The sequence below is a fragment of the Eurosta solidaginis genome, unplaced genomic scaffold (assembly GCF_040869045.1).
Source record: "Eurosta solidaginis isolate ZX-2024a unplaced genomic scaffold, ASM4086904v1 ctg00001140.1, whole genome shotgun sequence".
NCBI lineage: Eukaryota > Metazoa > Arthropoda > Insecta > Diptera > Tephritidae > Eurosta > Eurosta solidaginis.
Genome location: NW_027136962.1, coordinates 408286 through 432030, shown reverse-complemented (window position 1 = coordinate 432030; position 23745 = coordinate 408286). Strand labels below are relative to the sequence as shown.

General features: G+C 32.6%; 4 non-coding genes across 4 annotated transcripts; all 4 read left to right on the top strand.

Annotated features, from left to right (window-relative positions):
- Window positions 1-5277: 5277 nt before the first annotated feature.
- Window positions 5278-5396, top strand: LOC137235910 (5S ribosomal RNA). The gene has a single exon (XR_010948112.1). It is a non-coding gene; the product is annotated as a 5S ribosomal RNA (ribosomal RNA).
- Window positions 5397-11096: 5700 nt separating this feature from the next.
- LOC137235908 (5S ribosomal RNA) lies at window positions 11097-11215 on the top strand. The gene has a single exon (XR_010948110.1). It is a non-coding gene; the product is annotated as a 5S ribosomal RNA (ribosomal RNA).
- A 5405-nt stretch (window positions 11216-16620) lies between these two features.
- LOC137235907 (5S ribosomal RNA) lies at window positions 16621-16739 on the top strand. The gene has a single exon (XR_010948109.1). It is a non-coding gene; the product is annotated as a 5S ribosomal RNA (ribosomal RNA).
- Window positions 16740-22145: 5406 nt separating this feature from the next.
- On the top strand, window positions 22146-22264 carry LOC137235906 (5S ribosomal RNA). Its single transcript, XR_010948108.1, has one exon. It is a non-coding gene; the product is annotated as a 5S ribosomal RNA (ribosomal RNA).
- The last annotated feature ends 1481 nt before the right edge of the window (window positions 22265-23745 follow it).

The following is a 23745-nucleotide window of genomic DNA, read 5'->3' as shown; positions in this document are numbered from 1 at the left end:
GTGCATAATAATATTAGTTATAATTTTTTACCATATCAATTATTGATTTAAAGCTTATAAGCATTCATCATATAAATACAAAATGAATCTGCATAGTACAAATTCATACTCATCCACCTATTATAGTACTTAAAATGGACGCTGATGTCCGATTATGTTCAGATATGTATATTATAATCATATTGATAATTAATAAGCATTCAATGAGAATTTTTTTTATTTTTTTTTTTGAATGTCATGAAATTTCATTTAATTATACATATAAGTTGTAGACGTCCAATATCAATAATCAATTCAGACTAAAATTCCAAACTTTAGATGCCTTTAAGTGAAGCCATATAGGGTTACTCTAGTGTTGCAATAGAAATATTTAAAAAATTTTTTAAAATAAAATAATGTTGTTAAAACTCAACGAAGATAAGTTTTTTGATTTCTAATTTAACATATTTTATATATCCGAATTAAAATTTTGATTAGTACAAATATATTTTAAGAAATTTCACTTAATTGAGAAAAAATTCGATTTTATCAGTGCAAACTTTTGATTAAAATGCCTGACACTCCGAAAATATGAAATTCATCAATTTAAATGAATTCGTATATCAAACTAACACATTTCAGTTATCTATTTTTACATGAATATTTGCAATAACTTTAATATGTGAATTTTAATTAATTTATTAAGATGAAAAGTTTATCAAATGTAAATGGTACGTAGCACTGAAATGAAAACATTTGTCATCCATCTTTTCGCTGCGCTTCTCAAATTTTAAACAGAGTATCGCATTCTATGCGCTTGTATAAAAAAGTATAAATAGTGAGTTTGTGCTTTGTGTGCTTAAATTGATAAATATTTTCAAGTGTTAATAAAAGTTTAAATAAAATAATTAAGTGAAAATGTCTGACACAATCGCTGTTGCAAATGTTAGCTCACCAGTAGCTGCTTCTGCTGCTGTTGCTGAGAAGAAAGTTGCTGCTAAAAAAGCAACTAAACCCAAAAAACCATCGGTTGCTCCCACTCATCCACCAACTCAACAAATGGTAGATGCATCGATTAAGAATTTGAAGGAACGTGGTGGCTCATCACTTTTGGCAATTAAGAAATATATTAGTGCAACATATAAATGTGACGCCCAAAAATTGGCACCATTTATTAAGCGCTATTTGAAATCGGCTGTTACTAGTGGAAAATTGATTCAAACCAAAGGAAAGGGGGCATCTGGTTCATTTAAATTATCAGCTGCAGCCACTAAATCAGGTGATGGTAAGTCAAAATCGGTTGATAAATCAAAAGCCAAAAAAGATAGTGCAACATTAAAGAAAAAATCGTCGAGTGGTGTTAAAAAGGCAAGTGGTGAGAAAAAAGTGAAAAAAGCTGTTGCCACTAAGAAAACCGCCGAAAAAAAGAAAAGTGAGAAATCTAAGGCTAAAGACGCAAAAAAGACTGGCGCCGTTAAAGCCAAGCCAACCAAGTCGAAATCTGCCACCGCTAAGTCAAAGGCAACAAAAGCAAAAGCAACTGCTACCAAACCAAAAAAGGCTGCGACTAAAAAGCCAGCTGCAAAAAAGGCATCAGCTAAAAAATAAATATGCTGCGTTTTTTGTGATAATTTACAAGGACACAACATTCATTAAATGTTGAATTATCAATAAGCCCTTTTCAGGGCTACAAAATATACAAACAAAAAGATCAAAAATGTACGCAATACGTCTGACTACAGCGTTGCTTCGCCATAATAATTAACCGCTCTAGTGTCTGACACTGTAAGTCAGCCCTACCATGCTGACCAATTTTAAAATTGATGTTTCAATTGCAAAACAAAATTAAAAATTTTCATCGACTTAGAAAAATTCATATCTCTTTGTTAATTTATATTTTGTGGCCCTGAAAAGCGCCTTTTTGTTAACATTTTTTGATGTTTCAATTGCAAAACAAAATTAAAAATTTTCATCGACTTAGAAAAATTCATATCTCTTTGTTAATTTATATTTTGTGGCCCTGAAAAGGGCCTTTTTGTTAACATTTTTCACTTTTATACATATTTTCCTCAGTCGCACAAATTACTTGGAGCTTGTGTATTTGGTAACAGCCTTAGTACCCTCACTCACGGCATGCTTAGCCAATTCACCAGGCAACAATAGGCGTACGGCAGTTTGAATTTCGCGACTAGTAATTGTTGAACGTTTATTGTAATGAGCTAAACGTGATGCTTCAGCAGCAATACGTTCAAAAATGTCATTAACAAAACTGTTCATGATACTCATTGCTTTCGACGATATACCAGTATCAGGATGTACTTGTTTCAACACTTTATAAATGTAGATGGCATAACTTTCCTTCCTCTTACGCTTCTTCTTCTTGTCGTTTTTAGTAATATTCTTCTGAGCCTTACCGGCCTTCTTAGCTGCTTTACCACTAGTTTTAGGAGGCATATTTAATTTTCACAAAATCACTTCACTATCACTCACACTTTTTAATAATTTTCTAAGTGTCAAAATGCGCACCTTTAAGTGTATTTTTTCCGACAAACCATTCAACCTGTTCGTAACGATTCGCTAAATATTGCCGGCATTAATTTGAAAACATGCGATTGGGGTTGCTCAATGTACAAACGAAAAAGTATATAAGCGCAGCACAAATTGCGTTTAGGAAATAAAGTGCCCAAGCTATTCAGCTAGTGTGTGTATTTGTGAAAAAGTGTATTAAGTGAAATATATAACAACAATGGCTGGCCGTGGTAAAGGTGGTAAAGTAAAGGGAAAGGCAAAGTCACGTTCAAACCGTGCTGGTCTTCAATTCCCTGTCGGTCGTATTCATCGCTTGTTACGTAAAGGCAATTATGCTGAACGTGTTGGTGCCGGTGCTCCAGTATATTTAGCTGCTGTTATGGAATATTTGGCAGCTGAAGTTCTTGAATTGGCTGGTAATGCTGCACGTGATAATAAAAAAACTAGAATTATTCCACGTCATTTACAATTGGCTATTCGTAACGATGAAGAATTGAATAAACTATTGTCTGGAGTTACCATAGCTCAAGGTGGTGTTTTACCAAATATTCAAGCTGTACTTTTACCAAAGAAGACCGAAAAGAAAGCATAAGTGATGTAATCGCCGATTTACATATATTCTTAGACGCCAAATTTAAAACCGTCCTTTTCAGGACGACAAAATATATATACAAAGAGATTAATTATATTGTCATATATATGTATTTATCTATTTTAAAACCTATTAAAACACTTTTTGAAAGAAAAATTTAAAAGGTCATAAGTACACTTTTGGAAAATTTATTTTTTTAACGAAATCTGCGTTAACAACTACTTCAATTAATAAAATAGTGTTTGAAAATATTCATAAAAAAGTTGACTTACATCATTTTCCAGAAGAAAAAAAACTGAGCAACATTAAAAAAGTACAGCATGCAAGCTACTACATATTGTATGTATATATGTACATATGTATGTTTGTATGAGCATCTCGACAAAGGCGCAAAAAGTTGTGGCGTGTATTCATACGTACCAAAGGTACAAACACACAACCGTGCATACATATTAATGTATGTGTTTAGCAAATAAATGTGTATATACTCGTGAGTAGGTATACACACCATATTAAGGGTAAAACTACAGCTGCTACTATCAAAATACGAATTTTCATTAACAGTTGCTTCAGTTATTTTTGATCTTTTTTGTTTAAAAAAATTTGTGGTCCTGAAAAGGACCGTTTATAATATTTATTAAAATATGGAATTAAGCACGTTCACCACGTATACGTCTAGCCAATTGAATATCTTTTGGCATAATTGTGACACGTTTTGCATGAATGGCACACAAATTTGAATCTTCGAACAAACCAACTAAATATGCTTCACTTGCTTCTTGTAATGCCATAACAGCTGAACTCTGGAAACGTAAATCAGTTTTAAAATCTTGAGCAATTTCACGCACCAAACGTTGGAATGGCAATTTACGAATCAACAGTTCGGTACTCTTCTGATAACGACGAATTTCACGCAAAGCGACTGTACCTGGGCGATAACGATGTGGCTTCTTCACTCCACCAGTTGCCGGCGCACTTTTGCGAGCAGCTTTAGTGGCCAATTGTTTACGTGGCGCTTTACCACCAGTCGATTTACGGGCTGTTTGCTTTGTACGAGCCATTTCTCACTTTTATTTTTCACAATTCAAAATAAACACTGATCACTGAACACTTCACTTAATAAACCTAATTTTTATAAATGTGGAAATACATATAATAAAATACACAAAAACGTTTCATTTGTCCATTTTTTTAGGGTTGCAATATTGTGCGAGTTAAAATGAGATAGAAATATTTATGCCACATAATGGTAGCTCACTCAATGTTGTGGATTTTTGTATAAATAGCAGCTACGTTCGGTAACCAAGCTATTAGTTGTGAAGTGAAGTGATCAAGTGAAGTGTTCTTGTGAAAGCTAAAAAAAGTGCTAAATAGAAAAAATGACTGGTCGTGGCAAAGGTGGAAAAGGATTAGGTAAAGGTGGCGCCAAACGTCATCGCAAAGTTTTACGTGATAACATCCAAGGTATCACAAAGCCAGCTATTCGACGTTTAGCACGTCGTGGTGGCGTAAAACGTATATCTGGTTTAATATATGAAGAAACTCGTGGTGTTTTAAAAGTATTTTTGGAAAATGTTATCCGTGATGCAGTCACTTATACTGAACATGCTAAAAGGAAAACAGTTACGGCTATGGATGTTGTATATGCATTGAAGAGGCAGGGTCGTACATTGTATGGTTTCGGCGGTTAAATTCATTTTTACGGACATATTAACACAAAATAAATATACATTCAAACAAACGGTCCTTTTCAGGACCACAATATTTTTTAACAAAGATTTCAAAATTTCTCTAATACAATACATAACAGAAAGATATGTTATTAAGATGTACATGCATATGTAGTATGTATGAATGTTCGTTTAAACTAAGTAGCATACGTATGTATGCATAATGAAAACTCATGCAAATGAATATACCCCGACACAAGCCAAGCGATATAAATATGTCTATAATAGCAGGCTTATTTTCAAAAATTGCATAAGTTCATTTTTGTAAAAAAATAAACTTAATCTGATTTTAGTAGCAAGAGTATCTGAATACACTAAACTATAAAGTATATAACAAAATTTACTTAAATCGACTTATATCATTTAAAAAAAAAAAGGACAAATTCACAGCTGCGAGTATACACATTAAAATAGCCATACTTATACCAATTTAGGCAAACAAATTTTGCCAACGACCATACCACGCTGAATACATCGGTTCTCGTCCGATCACCGAAATTAAGCAGCGTCGGGCGCGGTTAGTACTTAGATGGGGGACCGCTTGGGAACACCGCGTGTTGTTGGCATATCCAACTTTTTCTTTTATTTTATGTATATATATGTACATAAATATTTTTTTTATTAAATTGCATTTAATTGAATAAATACTTGGAATACAATTTAATATTTCTATAGATTCAATGGAAAAATTTCATACGCGCGCATACATTTACGTGCATAATAATATTAGTTATAATTTTTTACCATATCAATTATTGATTTAAAGCTTATAAGCATTCATCATATAAATACAAAATGAATCTGCATAGTACAAATTCATACTCATCCACCTATTATAGTACTTAAAATGGACGCTGATGTCCGATTATGTTCAGATATGTATATTATAATCATATTGATAATTAATAAGCATTCAATGAGAATTTTTTTTATTTTTTTTTTTGAATGTCATGAAATTTCATTTAATTATACATATAAGTTGTAGACGTCCAATATCAATAATCAATTCAGACTAAAATTCCAAACTTTAGATGCCTTTAAGTGAAGCCATATAGGGTTACTCTAGTGTTGCAATAGAAATATTTAAAAAATTTTTTAAAATAAAATAATGTTGTTAAAACTCAACGAAGATAAGTTTTTTGATTTCTAATTTAACATATTTTATATATCCGAATTAAAATTTTGATTAGTACAAATATATTTTAAGAAATTTCACTTAATTGAGAAAAAATTCGATTTTATCAGTGCAAACTTTTGATTAAAATGCCTGACACTCCGAAAATATGAAATTCATCAATTTAAATGAATTCGTATATCAAACTAACACATTTCAGTTATCTATTTTTACATGAATATTTGCAATAACTTTAATATGTGAATTTTAATTAATTTATTAAGATGAAAAGTTTATCAAATGTAAATGGTACGTAGCACTGAAATGAAAACATTTGTCATCCATCTTTTCGCTGCGCTTCTCAAATTTTAAACAGAGTATCGCATTCTATGCGCTTGTATAAAAAAGTATAAATAGTGAGTTTGTGCTTTGTGTGCTTAAATTGATAAATATTTTCAAGTGTTAATAAAAGTTTAAATAAAATAATTAAGTGAAAATGTCTGACACAATCGCTGTTGCAAATGTTAGCTCACCAGTAGCTGCTTCTGCTGCTGTTGCTGAGAAGAAAGTTGCTGCTAAAAAAGCAACTAAACCCAAAAAACCATCGGTTGCTCCCACTCATCCACCAACTCAACAAATGGTAGATGCATCGATTAAGAATTTGAAGGAACGTGGTGGCTCATCACTTTTGGCAATTAAGAAATATATTAGTGCAACATATAAATGTGACGCCCAAAAATTGGCACCATTTATTAAGCGCTATTTGAAATCGGCTGTTACTAGTGGAAAATTGATTCAAACCAAAGGAAAGGGGGCATCTGGTTCATTTAAATTATCAGCTGCAGCCACTAAATCAGGTGATGGTAAGTCAAAATCGGTTGATAAATCAAAAGCCAAAAAAGATAGTGCAACATTAAAGAAAAAATCGTCGAGTGGTGTTAAAAAGGCAAGTGGTGAGAAAAAAGTGAAAAAAGCTGTTGCCACTAAGAAAACCGCCGAAAAAAAGAAAAGTGAGAAATCTAAGGCTAAAGACGCAAAAAAGACTGGCGCCGTTAAAGCCAAGCCAACCAAGTCGAAATCTGCCACCGCTAAGTCAAAGGCAACAAAAGCAAAAGCAACTGCTACCAAACCAAAAAAGGCTGCGACTAAAAAGCCAGCTGCAAAAAAGGCATCAGCTAAAAAATAAATATGCTGCGTTTTTTGTGATAATTTACAAGGACACAACATTCATTAAATGTTGAATTATCAATAAGCCCTTTTCAGGGCTACAAAATATACAAACAAAAAGATCAAAAATGTACGCAATACGTCTGACTACAGCGTTGCTTCGCCATAATAATTAACCGCTCTAGTGTCTGACACTGTAAGTCAGCCCTACCATGCTGACCAATTTTAAAATTGATGTTTCAATTGCAAAACAAAATTAAAAATTTTCATCGACTTAGAAAAATTCATATCTCTTTGTTAATTTATATTTTGTGGCCCTGAAAAGCGCCTTTTTGTTAACATTTTTTGATGTTTCAATTGCAAAACAAAATTAAAAATTTTCATCGACTTAGAAAAATTCATATCTCTTTGTTAATTTATATTTTGTGGCCCTGAAAAGGGCCTTTTTGTTAACATTTTTCACTTTTATACATATTTTCCTCAGTCGCACAAATTACTTGGAGCTTGTGTATTTGGTAACAGCCTTAGTACCCTCACTCACGGCATGCTTAGCCAATTCACCAGGCAACAATAGGCGTACGGCAGTTTGAATTTCGCGACTAGTAATTGTTGAACGTTTATTGTAATGAGCTAAACGTGATGCTTCAGCAGCAATACGTTCAAAAATGTCATTAACAAAACTGTTCATGATACTCATTGCTTTCGACGATATACCAGTATCAGGATGTACTTGTTTCAACACTTTATAAATGTAGATGGCATAACTTTCCTTCCTCTTACGCTTCTTCTTCTTGTCGTTTTTAGTAATATTCTTCTGAGCCTTACCGGCCTTCTTAGCTGCTTTACCACTAGTTTTAGGAGGCATATTTAATTTTCACAAAATCACTTCACTATCACTCACACTTTTTAATAATTTTGTTTTGTGTCAAAAAAACATTTTTTTTATTCATCATTAATTCATAAATACATTTGTTGATATCTTATATTCTATACATGTGTTTCTTAACGTATTAATACTTATCTAAGAGTGCTCATAGCTAAATCTAAGGTTTTATAACAGTATTGTTTTGGAATATTCTTTGAATATTAACTAAGTCTGTATTTATCCAGAAAAAGCTAAAAAAACTGGATTTTAATTTTATATTTATTTATATCTTAAAACTAACTTAAAGCTAACAAGAAAGGATAGTTTGTTTTGTGTCAAAATGCGCACCTTTAAGTGTATTTTTTCCGACAAACCATTCAACCTGTTCGTAACGATTCGCTAAATATTGCCGGCATTAATTTGAAAACATGCGATTGGGGTTGCTCAATGTACAAACGAAAAAGTATATAAGCGCAGCACAAATTGCGTTTAGGAAATAAAGTGCCCAAGCTATTCAGCTAGTGTGTGTATTTGTGAAAAAGTGTATTAAGTGAAATATATAACAACAATGTCTGGCCGTGGTAAAGGTGGTAAAGTAAAGGGAAAGGCAAAGTCACGTTCAAACCGTGCTGGTCTTCAATTCCCTGTCGGTCGTATTCATCGTTTGTTACGTAAAGGCAATTATGCTGAACGTGTTGGTGCCGGTGCTCCAGTATATTTAGCTGCTGTTATGGAATATTTGGCAGCTGAAGTTCTTGAATTGGCTGGTAATGCTGCACGTGATAATAAAAAAACTAGAATTATTCCACGTCATTTACAATTGGCTATTCGTAACGATGAAGAATTGAATAAACTATTGTCTGGAGTTACCATAGCTCAAGGTGGTGTTTTACCAAATATTCAAGCTGTACTTTTACCAAAGAAGACCGAAAAGAAAGCATAAGTGATGTAATCGCCGATTTACATATATTCTTAGACGCCAAATTTAAAACCGTCCTTTTCAGGACGACAAAATATATATACAAAGAGATTAATTATATTGTCATATATATGTATTTATCTATTTTAAAACCTATTAAAACACTTTTTGAAAGAAAAATTTAAAAGGTCATAAGTACACTTTTGGAAAATTTATTTTTTTAACGAAATCTGCGTTAACAACTACTTCAATTAATAAAATAGTGTTTGAAAATATTCATAAAAAAGTTGACTTACATCATTTTCCAGAAGAAAAAAAACTGAGCAACATTAAAAAAGTACAGCATGCAAGCTACTACATATTGTATGTATATATGTACATATGTATGTTTGTATGAGCATCTCGACAAAGGCGCAAAAAGTTGTGGCGTGTATTCATACGTACCAAAGGTACAAACACACAACCGTGCATACATACTAATGTATGTGTTTAGCAAATAAATGTGTATATACTCGTGAGTAGGTATACACACCATATTAAGGGTAAAACTACAGCTGCTACTATCAAAATACGAATTTTCATTAACAGTTGCTTCAGTTATTTTTGATCTTTTTTGTTTAAAAAAATTTGTGGTCCTGAAAAGGACCGTTTATAATATTTATTAAAATATGGAATTAAGCACGTTCACCACGTATACGTCTAGCCAATTGAATATCTTTTGGCATAATTGTGACACGTTTTGCATGAATGGCACACAAATTTGTATCTTCGAACAAACCAACTAAATATGCTTCACTTGCTTCTTGTAATGCCATAACAGCTGAACTCTGGAAACGTAAATCAGTTTTAAAATCTTGAGCAATTTCACGCACCAAACGTTGGAATGGCAATTTACGAATCAACAGTTCGGTACTCTTCTGATAACGACGAATTTCACGCAAAGCGACTGTACCTGGGCGATAACGATGTGGCTTCTTCACTCCACCAGTTGCCGGCGCACTTTTGCGAGCAGCTTTAGTGGCCAATTGTTTACGTGGCGCTTTACCACCAGTCGATTTACGGGCTGTTTGCTTTGTACGAGCCATTTCTCACTTTTATTTTTCACAATTCAAAATAAACACTGATCACTGAACACTTCACTTAATAAACCTAATTTTTATAAATGTGGAAATACATATAATAAAATACACAAAAACGTTTCATTTGTCCATTTTTTTAGGGTTGCAATATTGTGCGAGTTAAAATGAGATAGAAATATTTATGCCACATAATGGTAGCTCACTCAATGTTGTGGATTTTTGTATAAATAGCAGCTACGTTCGGTAACCAAGCTATTAGTTGTGAAGTGAAGTGATCAAGTGAAGTGTTCTTGTGAAAGCTAAAAAAAGTGCTAAATAGAAAAAATGACTGGTCGTGGCAAAGGTGGAAAAGGATTAGGTAAAGGTGGCGCCAAACGTCATCGCAAAGTTTTACGTGATAACATCCAAGGTATCACAAAGCCAGCTATTCGACGTTTAGCACGTCGTGGTGGCGTAAAACGTATATCTGGTTTAATATATGAAGAAACTCGTGGTGTTTTAAAAGTATTTTTGGAAAATGTTATCCGTGATGCAGTCACTTATACTGAACATGCTAAAAGGAAAACAGTTACGGCTATGGATGTTGTATATGCATTGAAGAGGCAGGGTCGTACATTGTATGGTTTCGGCGGTTAAATTCATTTTTACGGACATATTAACACAAAATAAATATACATTCAAACAAACGGTCCTTTTCAGGACCACAATATTTTTTAACAAAGATTTCAAAATTTCTCTAATACAATACATAACAGAAAGATATGTTATTAAGATGTACATGCATATGTAGTATGTATGAATGTTCGTTTAAACTAAGTAGCATACGTATGTATGCATAATGAAAACTCATGCAAATGAATATACCCCGACACAAGCCAAGCGATATAAATATGTCTATAATAGCAGGCTTATTTTCAAACATGGCATAAGTTCATTTTTGTAAAAAAATAAACTTAATCTGATTTTAGTAGCAAGAGTATCTGAATACACTAAACTATAAAGTATATAACAAAATTTACTTAAATCGACTTATATCATTTAAAAAAAAAAAGGACAAATTCACAGCTGCGAGTATACACATTAAAATAGCCATACTTATACCAATTTAGGCAAACAAATTTTGCCAACGACCATACCACGCTGAATACATCGGTTCTCGTCCGATCACCGAAATTAAGCAGCGTCGGGCGCGGTTAGTACTTAGATGGGGGACCGCTTGGGAACACCGCGTGTTGTTGGCATATCCAACTTTTTCTTTTATTTTATGTATATATATGTACATAAATATTTTTTTTATTAAATTGCATTTAATTGAATAAATACTTGGAATACAATTTAATATTTCTATAGATTCAATGGAAAAATTTCATACGCGCTCATACATTTACGTGCATAATAATATTAGTTATAATTTTTTACCATATCAATTATTGATTTAAAGCTTATAAGCATTCATCATATAAATACAAAATGAATCTGCATAGTACAAATTCATACTCATCCACCTATTATAGTACTTAAAATGGACGCTGATGTCCGATTATGTTCAGATATGTATATTATAATCATATTGATAATTAGAATTTTTTTTATTTTTTTTTGAATGTCATGAAATTTCATTTAATTATACATATAAGTTGTAGACGTCCAATATCAATAATCAATTCAGACTAAAATTCCAAACTTTAGATGCCTTTAAGTGAAGCCATATAGGGTTACTCTAGTGTTGCAATAGAAATATTTAAAAAATTTTTTAAAATAAAATAATGTTGTTAAAACTCAACGAAGATAAGTTTTTTGATTTCTAATTTAACATATTTTATATATCCGAATTAAAATTTTGATTAGTACAAATATATTTTAAGAAATTTCACTTAATTGAGAAAAAATTCGATTTTATCAGTGCAAACTTTTGATTAAAATGCCTGACACTCCGAAAATATGAAATTCATCAATTTAAATGAATTCGTATATCAAACTAACACATTTCAGTTATCTATTTTTACATGAATATTTGCAATAACTTTAATATGTGAATTTTAATTAATTTATTAAGATGAAAAGTTTATCAAATGTAAATGGTACGTAGCACTGAAATGAAAACATTTGTCATCCATCTTTTCGCTGCGCTTCTCAAATTTTAAACAGAGTATCGCATTCTATGCGCTTGTATAAAAAAGTATAAATAGTGAGTTTGTGCTTTGTGTGCTTAAATTGATAAATATTTTCAAGTGTTAATAAAAGTTTAAATAAAATAATTAAGTGAAAATGTCTGACACAATCGCTGTTGCAAATGTTAGCTCACCAGTAGCTGCTTCTGCTGCTGTTGCTGAGAAGAAAGTTGCTGCTAAAAAAGCAACTAAACCCAAAAAACCATCGGTTGCTCCCACTCATCCACCAACTCAACAAATGGTAGATGCATCGATTAAGAATTTGAAGGAACGTGGTGGCTCATCACTTTTGGCAATTAAGAAATATATTAGTGCAACATATAAATGTGACGCCCAAAAATTGGCACCATTTATTAAGCGCTATTTGAAATCGGCTGTTACTAGTGGAAAATTGATTCAAACCAAAGGAAAGGGGGCATCTGGTTCATTTAAATTATCAGCTGCAGCCACTAAATCAGGTGATGGTAAGTCAAAATCGGTTGATAAATCAAAAGCCAAAAAAGATAGTGCAACATTAAAGAAAAAATCGTCGAGTGGTGTTAAAAAGGCAAGTGGTGAGAAAAAAGTGAAAAAAGCTGTTGCCACTAAGAAAACCGCCGAAAAAAAGAAAAGTGAGAAATCTAAGGCTAAAGACGCAAAAAAGACTGGCGCCGTTAAAGCCAAGCCAACCAAGTCGAAATCTGCCACCGCTAAGTCAAAGGCAACAAAAGCAAAAGCAACTGCTACCAAACCAAAAAAGGCTGCGACTAAAAAGCCAGCTGCAAAAAAGGCATCAGCTAAAAAATAAATATGCTGCGTTTTTGTGATAATTTACAAGGACACAACATTCATTAAATGTTGAATTATCAATAAGCCCTTTTCAGGGCTACAAAATATACAAACAAAAAGATCAAAAATGTACGCAATACGTCTGACTACAGCGTTGCTTCGCCATAATAATTAACCGCTCTAGTGTCTGACACTGTAAGTCAGCCCTACCATGCTGACCAATTTTAAAATTGATGTTTCAATTGCAAAACAAAATTAAAAATTTTCATCGACTTAGAAAAATTCATATCTCTTTGTTAATTTATATTTTGTGGCCCTGAAAAGCGCCTTTTTGTTAACATTTTTTGATGTTTCAATTGCAAAACAAAATTAAAAATTTTCATCGACTTAGAAAAATTCATATCTCTTTGTTAATTTATATTTTGTGGCCCTGAAAAGGGCCTTTTTGTTAACATTTTTCACTTTATACATATTTTCCTCAGTCGCACAAATTACTTGGAGCTTGTGTATTTGGTAACAGCCTTAGTACCCTCACTCACGGCATGCTTAGCCAATTCACCAGGCAACAATAGGCGTACGGCAGTTTGAATTTCGCGACTAGTAATTGTTGAACGTTTATTGTAATGAGCTAAACGTGATGCTTCAGCAGCAATACGTTCAAAAATGTCATTAACAAAACTGTTCATGATACTCATTGCTTTCGACGATATACCAGTATCAGGATGCACTTGTTTCAACACTTTATAAATGTAGATGGCATAACTTTCCTTCCTCTTACGCTTCTTCTTCTTGTCGTTTTTAGTAATATTCTTCTGAGCCTTACCGGCCTTCTTAGCTGCTTTACCACTAGTTTTAGGAGGCATATTTAATTTTCACAAAATCACTTCACTATCACTCACACTTTTTAATAATTTTCTAAGTGTCAAAATGCGCACCTTTAAGTGTATTTTTTCCGACAAACCATTCAACCTGTTCGTAACGATTCGCTAAATATTGCCGGCATTAATTTGAAAACATGCGATTGGGGTTGCTCAATGTACAAACGAAAAAGTATATAAGCGCAGCACAAATTGCGTTTAGGAAATAAAGTGCCCAAGCTATTCAGCTAGTGTGTGTATTTGTGAAAAAGTGTATTAAGTGAAATATATAACAACAATGTCTGGCCGTGGTAAAGGTGGTAAAGTAAAGGGAAAGGCAAAGTCACGTTCAAACCGTGCTGGTCTTCAATTCCCTGTCGGTCGTATTCATCGTTTGTTACGTAAAGGCAATTATGCTGAACGTGTTGGTGCCGGTGCTCCAGTATATTTAGCTGCTGTTATGGAATATTTGGCAGCTGAAGTTCTTGAATTGGCTGGTAATGCTGCACGTGATAATAAAAAAACTAGAATTATTCCACGTCATTTACAATTGGCTATTCGTAACGATGAAGAATTGAATAAACTATTGTCTGGAGTTACCATAGCTCAAGGTGGTGTTTTACCAAATATTCAAGCTGTACTTTTACCAAAGAAGACCGAAAAGAAAGCATAAGTGATGTAATCGCCGATTTACATATATTCTTAGACGCCAAATTTAAAACCGTCCTTTTCAGGACGACAAAATATATATACAAAGAGATTAATTATATTGTCATATATATGTATTTATCTATTTTAAAACCTATTAAAACACTTTTTGAAAGAAAAATTTAAAAGGTCGTAAGTACACTTTTGGAAAATTTATTTTTTTAACGAAATCTGCGTTAACAACTACTTCAATTAATAAAATAGTGTTTGAAAATATTCATAAAAAAGTTGACTTACATCATTTTCCAGAAGAAAAAAAACTGAGCAACATTAAAAAAGTACAGCATGCAAGCTACTACATATTGTATGTATATATGTACATATGTATGTTTGTATGAGCATCTCGACAAAGGCGCAAAAAGTTGTGGCGTGTATTCATACGTACCAAAGGTACAAACACACAACCGTGCATACATACTAATGTATGTGTTTAGCAAATAAATGTGTATATACTCGTGAGTAGGTATACACACCATATTAAGGGTAAAACTACAGCTGCTACTATCAAAATACGAATTTTCATTAACAGTTGCTTCAGTTATTTTTGATCTTTTTTGTTTAAAAAAATTTGTGGTCCTGAAAAGGACCGTTTATAATATTTATTAAAATATGGAATTAAGCACGTTCACCACGTATACGTCTAGCCAATTGAATATCTTTTGGCATAATTGTAACACGTTTTGCATGAATGGCACACAAATTTGTATCTTCGAACAAACCAACTAAATATGCTTCACTTGCTTCTTGTAATGCCATAACAGCTGAACTCTGGAAACGTAAATCAGTTTTAAAATCTTGAGCAATTTCACGCACCAAACGTTGGAATGGCAATTTACGAATCAACAGTTCGGTACTCTTCTGATAACGACGAATTTCACGCAAAGCGACTGTACCTGGGCGATAACGATGTGGCTTCTTCACTCCACCAGTTGCCGGCGCACTTTTGCGAGCAGCTTTAGTGGCCAATTGTTTACGTGGCGCTTTACCACCAGTCGATTTACGGGCTGTTTGCTTTGTACGAGCCATTTCTCACTTTTATTTTTCACAATTCAAAATAAACACTGATCACTGAACACTTCACTTAATAAACCTAATTTTTATAAATGTGGAAATACATATAATAAAATACACAAAAACGTTTCATTTGTCCATTTTTTTAGGGTTGCAATATTGTGCGAGTTAAAATGAGATAGAAATATTTATGCCACATAATGGTAGCTCACTCAATGTTGTGGATTTTTGTATAAATAGCAGCTACGTTCGGTAACCAAGCTATTAGTTGTGAAGTGAAGTGATCAAGTGAAGTGTTCTTGTGAAAGCTAAAAAAAGTGCTAAATAGAAAAAATGACTGGTCGTGGCAAAGGTGGAAAAGGATTAGGTAAAGGTGGCGCCAAACGTCATCGCAAAGTTTTACGTGATAACATCCAAGGTATCACAAAGCCAGCTATTCGACGTTTAGCACGTCGTGGTGGCGTAAAACGTATATCTGGTTTAATATATGAAGAAACTCGTGGTGTTTTAAAAGTATTTTTGGAAAATGTTATCCGTGATGCAGTCACTTATACTGAACATGCTAAAAGGAAAACAGTTACGGCTATGGATGTTGTATATGCATTGAAGAGGCAGGGTCGTACATTGTATGGTTTCGGCGGTTAAATTCATTTTTACGGACATATTAACACAAAATAAATATACATTCAAACAAACGGTCCTTTTCAGGACCACAATATTTTTTAACAAAGATTTCAAAATTTCTCTAATACAATACATAACAGAAAGATATGTTATTAAGATGTACATGCATATGTAGTATGTATGAATGTTCGTTTAAACTAAGTAGCATACGTATGTATGCATAATGAAAACTCATGCAAATGAATATACCCCGACACATGCCAAGCGATATAAATATGTCTATAATAGCAGGCTTATTTTCAAAAATGGCATAAGTTCATTTTTGTAAAAAAATAAACTTAATCTGATTTTAGTAGCAAGAGTATCTGAATACACTAAACTATAAAGTATATAACAAAATTTACTTAAATCGACTTATATCATTTAAAAAAAAAAAGGACAAATTCACAGCTGCGAGTATACACATTAAAATAGCCATACTTATACCAATTTAGGCAAACAAATTTTGCCAACGACCATACCACGCTGAATACATCGGTTCTCGTCCGATCACCGAAATTAAGCAGCGTCGGGCGCGGTTAGTACTTAGATGGGGGACCGCTTGGGAACACCGCGTGTTGTTGGCATATCCAACTTTTTCTTTTATTTTATGTATATATATGTACATAAATATTTTTTTTATTAAATTGCATTTAATTGAATAAATACTTGGAATACAATTTAATATTTCTATAGATTCAATGGAAAAATTTCATACGCGCGCATACATTTACGTGCATAATAATATTAGTTATAATTTTTTACCATATCAATTATTGATTTAAAGCTTATAAGCATTCATCATATAAATACAAAATGAATCTGCATAGTACAAATTCATACTCATCCACCTATTATAGTACTTAAAATGGACGCTGATGTCCGATTATGTTCAGATATGTATATTATAATCATATTGATAATTAATAAGCATTCAATGAGAATTTTTTTTATTTTTTTTTGAATGTCATGAAATTTCATTTAATTATACATATAAGTTGTAGACGTCCAATATCAATAATCAATTCAGACTAAAATTCCAAACTTTAGATGCCTTTAAGTGAAGCCATATAGGGTTACTCTAGTGTTGCAATAGAAATATTTAAAAAATTTTTTAAAATAAAATAATGTTGTTAAAACTCAACGAAGATAAGTTTTTTGATTTCTAATTTAACATATTTTATATATCCGAATTAAAATTTTGATTAGTACAAATATATTTTAAGAAATTTCACTTAATTGAGAAAAAATTCGATTTTATCAGTGCAAACTTTTGATTAAAATGCCTGACACTCCGAAAATATGAAATTCATCAATTTAAATGAATTCGTATATCAAACTAACACATTTCAGTTATCTATTTTTACATGAATATTTGCAATAACTTTAATATGTGAATTTTAATTAATTTATTAAGATGAAAAGTTTATCAAATGTAAATGGTACGTAGCACTGAAATGAAAACATTTGTCATCCATCTTTTCGCTGCGCTTCTAAAATTTTAAACAGAGTATCGCATTCTATGCGCTTGTATAAAAAAGTATAAATAGTGAGTTTGTGCTTTGTGTGCTTAAATTGATAAATATTTTCAAGTGTTAATAAAAGTTTAAATAAAATAATTAAGTGAAAATGTCTGACACAATCGCTGTTGCAAATGTTAGCTCACCAGTAGCTGCTTCTGCTGCTGTTGCTGAGAAGAAAGTTGCTGCTAAAAAAGCAACTAAACCCAAAAAACCATCGGTTGCTCCCACTCATCCACCAACTCAACAAATGGTAGATGCATCGATTAAGAATTTGAAGGAACGTGGTGGCTCATCACTTTTGGCAATTAAGAAATATATTAGTGTAACATATAAATGTGACGCCCAAAAATTGGCACCATTTATTAAGCGCTATTTGAAATCGGCTGTTACTAGTGGAAAATTGATTCAAACCAAAGGAAAGGGGGCATCTGGTTCATTTAAATTATCAGCTGCAGCCACTAAATCAGGTGATGGTAAGTCAAAATCGGTTGATAAATCAAAAGCCAAAAAAGATAGTGCAACATTAAAGAAAAAATCGTCGAGTGGTGTTAAAAAGGCAAGTGGTGAGAAAAAAGTGAAAAAAGCTGTTGCCACTAAGAAAACCGCCGAAAAAAAGAAAAGTGAGAAATCTAAGGCAAAAGACGCAAAAAAGACTGGCGCCGTTAAAGCCAAGCCAACCAAGTCGAAATCTGCCACCGCTAAGTCAAAGGCAACAAAAGCAAAAGCAACTGCTACCAAACCAAAAAAGGCTGCGACTAAAAAGCCAGCTGCAAAAAAGGCATCAGCTAAAAAATAAATATGCTGCGTTTTTTTGTGATAATTTACAAGGACACAACATTCATTAAATGTTGAATTATCAATAAGCCCTTTTCAGGGCTACAAAATATACAAACAAAAAGATCAAAAATGTACGCAATACGTCTGACTACAGCGTTGCTTCGCCATAATAATTAACCGCTCTAGTGTCTGACACTGTAAGTCAGCCCTACCATGCTGACCAATTTTAAAATTGATGTTTCAATTGCAAAACAAAATTAAAAATTTTCATCGACTTAGAAAAATTCATATCTCTTTGTTAATTTATATTTTGTGGCCCTGAAAAGCGCCTTTTTGTTAACATTTTTTGATGTTTCAATTGCAAAACAAAATTAAAAATTTTCATCGACTTAGAAAAATTCATATCTCTTTGTTAATTTATATTTTGTGGCCCTGAAAAGGGCCTTTTTGTTAACATTTTTTCCTCAGTCGCACAAATTACTTGGAGCTTGTGTATTTGGTAACAGCCTTAGTACCCTCACTCACGGCATGCTTAGCCAATTCACCAGGCAACAATAGGCGTACGGCAGTTTGAATTTCGCGACTAGTAATTGTTGAACGTTTATTGTAATGAGCTAAACGTGATGCTTCAGCAGCAATACGTTCAAAAATGTCATTAACAAAACTGTTCATGATACTCATTGCTTTCGACGATATACCAGTATCAGGATGTACTTGTTTCAACACTTTATAAATGTAGATGGCATAACTTTCCTTCCTCTTACGCTTCTTCTTCTTGTCGTTTTTAGTAATATTCTTCTGAGCCTTACCGGCCTTCTTAGCTGCTTTACCACTAGTTTTAGGAGGCATATTTAATTTTCACAAAATCACTTCACTATCACTCACACTTTTTAATAATTTTCTAAGTGTCAAAATGCTCACCTTTAAGTGTATTTTTTCCGACAAACCATTCAACCTGTTCGTAACGATTCGCTAAATATTGCCGGCATTAATTTGAAAACATGCGATTGGGGTTGCTCAATGTACAAACGAAAAAGTATATAAGCGCAGCACAAATTGCGTTTAGGAAATAAAGTGCCCAAGCTATTCAGCTAGTGTGTGTATTTGTGAAAAAGTGTATTAAGTGAAATATATAACAACAATGTCTGGCCGTGGTAAAGGTGGTAAAGTAAAGGGAAAGGCAAAGTCACGTTCAAACCGTGCTGGTCTTCAATTCCCTGTCGGTCGTATTCATCGTTTGTTACGTAAAGGCAATTATGCTGAACGTGTTGGTGCCGGTGCTCCAGTATATTTAGCTGCTGTTATGGAATATTTGGCAGCTGAAGTTCTTGAATTGGCTGGTAATGCTGCACGTGATAATAAAAAAACTAGAATTATTCCACGTCATTTACAATTGGCTATTCGTAACGATGAAGAATTGAATAAACTATTGTCTGGAGTTACCATAGCTCAAGGTGGTGTTTTACCAAATATTCAAGCTGTACTTTTACCAAAGAAGACCGAAAAGAAAGCATAAGTGATGTAATCGCCGATTTACATATATTCTTAGACGCCAAATTTAAAACCGTCCTTTTCAGGACGACAAAATATATATACAAAGAGATTAATTATATTGTCATATATATGTATTTATCTATTTTAAAACCTATTAAAACACTTTTTGAAAGAAAAATTTAAAAGGTCGTAAGTACACTTTTGGAAAATTTATTTTTTTAACGAAATCTGCGTTAACAACTACTTCAATTAATAAAATAGTGTTTGAAAATATTCATAAAAAAGTTGACTTACATCATTTTCCAGAAGAAAAAAAACTGAGCAACATTAAAAAAGTACAGCATGCAAGCTACTACATATTGTATGTATATATGTACATATGTATGTTTGTATGAGCATCTCGACAAAGGCGCAAAAAGTTGTGGCGTGTATTCATACGTACCAAAGGTACAAACACACAACCGTGCATACATACTAATGTATGTGTTTAGCAAATAAATGTGTATATACTCGTGAGTAGGTATACACACCATATTAAGGGTAAAACTACAGCTGCTACTATCAAAATACGAATTTTCATTAACAGTTGCTTCAGTTATTTTTGATCTTTTTTGTTTAAAAAAATTTGTGGTCCTGAAAAGGACCGTTTATAATATTTATTAAAATATGGAATTAAGCACGTTCACCACGTATACGTCTAGCCAATTGAATATCTTTTGGCATAATTGTGACACGTTTTGCATGAATGGCACACAAATTTGTATCTTCGAACAAACCAACTAAATATGCTTCACTTGCTTCTTGTAATGCCATAACAGCTGAACTCTGGAAACGTAAATCAGTTTTAAAATCTTGAGCAATTTCACGCACCAAACGTTGGAATGGCAATTTACGAATCAACAGTTCGGTACTCTTCTGATAACGACGAATTTCACGCAAAGCGACTGTACCTGGGCGATAACGATGTGGCTTCTTCACTCCACCAGTTGCCGGCGCACTTTTGCGAGCAGCTTTAGTGGCCAATTGTTTACGTGGCGCTTTACCACCAGTCGATTTACGGGCTGTTTGCTTTGTACGAGCCATTTCTCACTTTTATTTTTCACAATTCAAAATAAACACTGATAACTGAACACTTCACTTAATAAACCTAATTTTTATAAATGTGGAAATACATATAATAAAATACACAAAAACGTTTCATTTGTCCATTTTTTTAGGGTTGCAATATTGTGCGAGTTAAAATGAGATAGAAATATTTATGCCACATAATGGTAGCTCACTCAATGTTGTGGATTTTTGTATAAATAGCAGCTACGTTCGGTAACCAAGCTATTAGTTGTGAAGTGAAGTGATCAAGTGAAGTGTTCTTGTGAAAGCTAAAAAAAGTGCTAAATAGAAAAAATGACTGGTCGTGGCAAAGGTGGAAAAGGATTAGGTAAAGGTGGCGCCAAACGTCATCGCAAAGTTTTACGTGATAACATCCAAGGTATCACAAAGCCAGCTATTCGACGTTTAGCACGTCGTGGTGGCGTAAAACGTATATCTGGTTTAATATATGAAGAAACTCGTGGTGTTTTAAAAGTATTTTTGGAAAATGTTATCCGTGATGCAGTCACTTATACTGAACATGCTAAAAGGAAAACAGTTACGGCTATGGATGTTGTATATGCATTGAAGAGGCAGGGTCGTACATTGTATGGTTTCGGCGGTTAAATTCATTTTTACGGACATATTAACACAAAATAAATATACATTCAAACAAACGGTCCTTTTCAGGACCACAATATTTTTTAACAAAGATTTCAAAATTTCTCTAATACAATACATAACAGAAAGATATGTTATTAAGATGTACATGCATATGTAGTATGTATGAATGTTCGTTTAAACTAAGTAGCATACGTATGTATGCATAATGAAAACTCATGCAAATGAATATACCCCGACACATGCCAAGCGATATAAATATGTCTATAATAGCAGGCTTATTTTCAAAAATGGCATAAGTTCATTTTTGTAAAAAAATAAACTTAATCTGATTTTAGTAGCAAGAGTATCTGAATACACTAAACTATAAAGTATATAACAAAATTTACTTAAATCGACTTATATCATTTAAAAAAAAAAAGGACAAATTCACAGCTGCGAGTATACACATTAAAATAGCCATACTTATACCAATTTAGGCAAACAAATTTTGCCAACGACCATACCACGCTGAATACATCGGTTCTCGTCCGATCACCGAAATTAAGCAGCGTCGGGCGCGGTTAGTACTTAGATGGGGGACCGCTTGGGAACACCGCGTGTTGTTGGCATATCCAACTTTTTCTTTTATTTTATGTATATATATGTACATAAATATTTTTTTTATTAAATTGCATTTAATTGAATAAATACTTGGAATACAATTTAATATTTCTATAGATTCAATGGAAAAATTTCATACGCGCGCATACATTTACGTGCATAATAATATTAGTTATAATTTTTTACCATATCAATTATTGATTTAAAGCTTATAAGCATTCATCATATAAATACAAAATGAATCTGCATAGTACAAATTCATACTCATCCACCTATTATAGTACTTAAAATGGACGCTGATGTCCGATTATGTTCAGATATGTATATTATAATCATATTGATAATTAATAAGCATTCAATGAGAATTTTTTTTATTTTTTTTTGAATGTCATGAAATTTCATTTAATTATACATATAAGTTGTAGACGTCCAATATCAATAATCAATTCAGACTAAAATTCCAAACTTTAGATGCCTTTAAGTGAAGCCATATAGGGTTACTCTAGTGTTGCAATAGAAATATTTAAAAAATTTTTTAAAATAAAATAATGTTGTTAAAACTCAACGAAGATAAGTTTTTTGATTTCTAATTTAACATATTTTATATATCCGAATTAAAATTTTGATTAGTACAAATATATTTTAAGAAATTTCACTTAATTGAGAAAAAATTCGATTTTATCAGTGCAAACTTTTGATTAAAATGCCTGACACTCCGAAAATATGAAATTCATCAATTTAAATGAATTCGTATATCAAACTAACACATTTCAGTTATCTATTTTTACATGAATATTTGCAATAACTTTAATATGTGAATTTTAATTAATTTATTAAGATGAAAAGTTTATCAAATGTAAATGGTACGTAGCACTGAAATGAAAACATTTGTCATCCATCTTTTCGCTGCGCTTCTAAAATTTTAAACAGAGTATCGCATTCTATGCGCTTGTATAAAAAAGTATAAATAGTGAGTTTGTGCTTTGTGTGCTTAAATTGATAAATATTTTCAAGTGTTAATAAAAGTTTAAATAAAATAATTAAGTGAAAATGTCTGACACAATCGCTGTTGCAAATGTTAGCTCACCAGTAGCTGCTTCTGCTGCTGTTGCTGAGAAGAAAGTTGCTGCTAAAAAAGCAACTAAACCCAAAAAACCATCGGTTGCTCCCACTCATCCACCAACTCAACAAATGGTAGATGCATCGATTAAGAATTTGAAGGAACGTGGTGGCTCATCACTTTTGGCAATTAAGAAATATATTAGTGTAACATATAAATGTGACGCCCAAAAATTGGCACCATTTATTAAGCGCTATTTGAAATCGGCTGTTACTAGTGGAAAATTGATTCAAACCAAAGGAAAGGGGGCATCTGGTTCATTTAAATTATCAGCTGCAGCCACTAAATCAGGTGATGGTAAGTCAAAATCGGTTGATAAATCAAAAGCCAAAAAAGATAGTGCAACATTAAAGAAAAAATCGTCGAGTG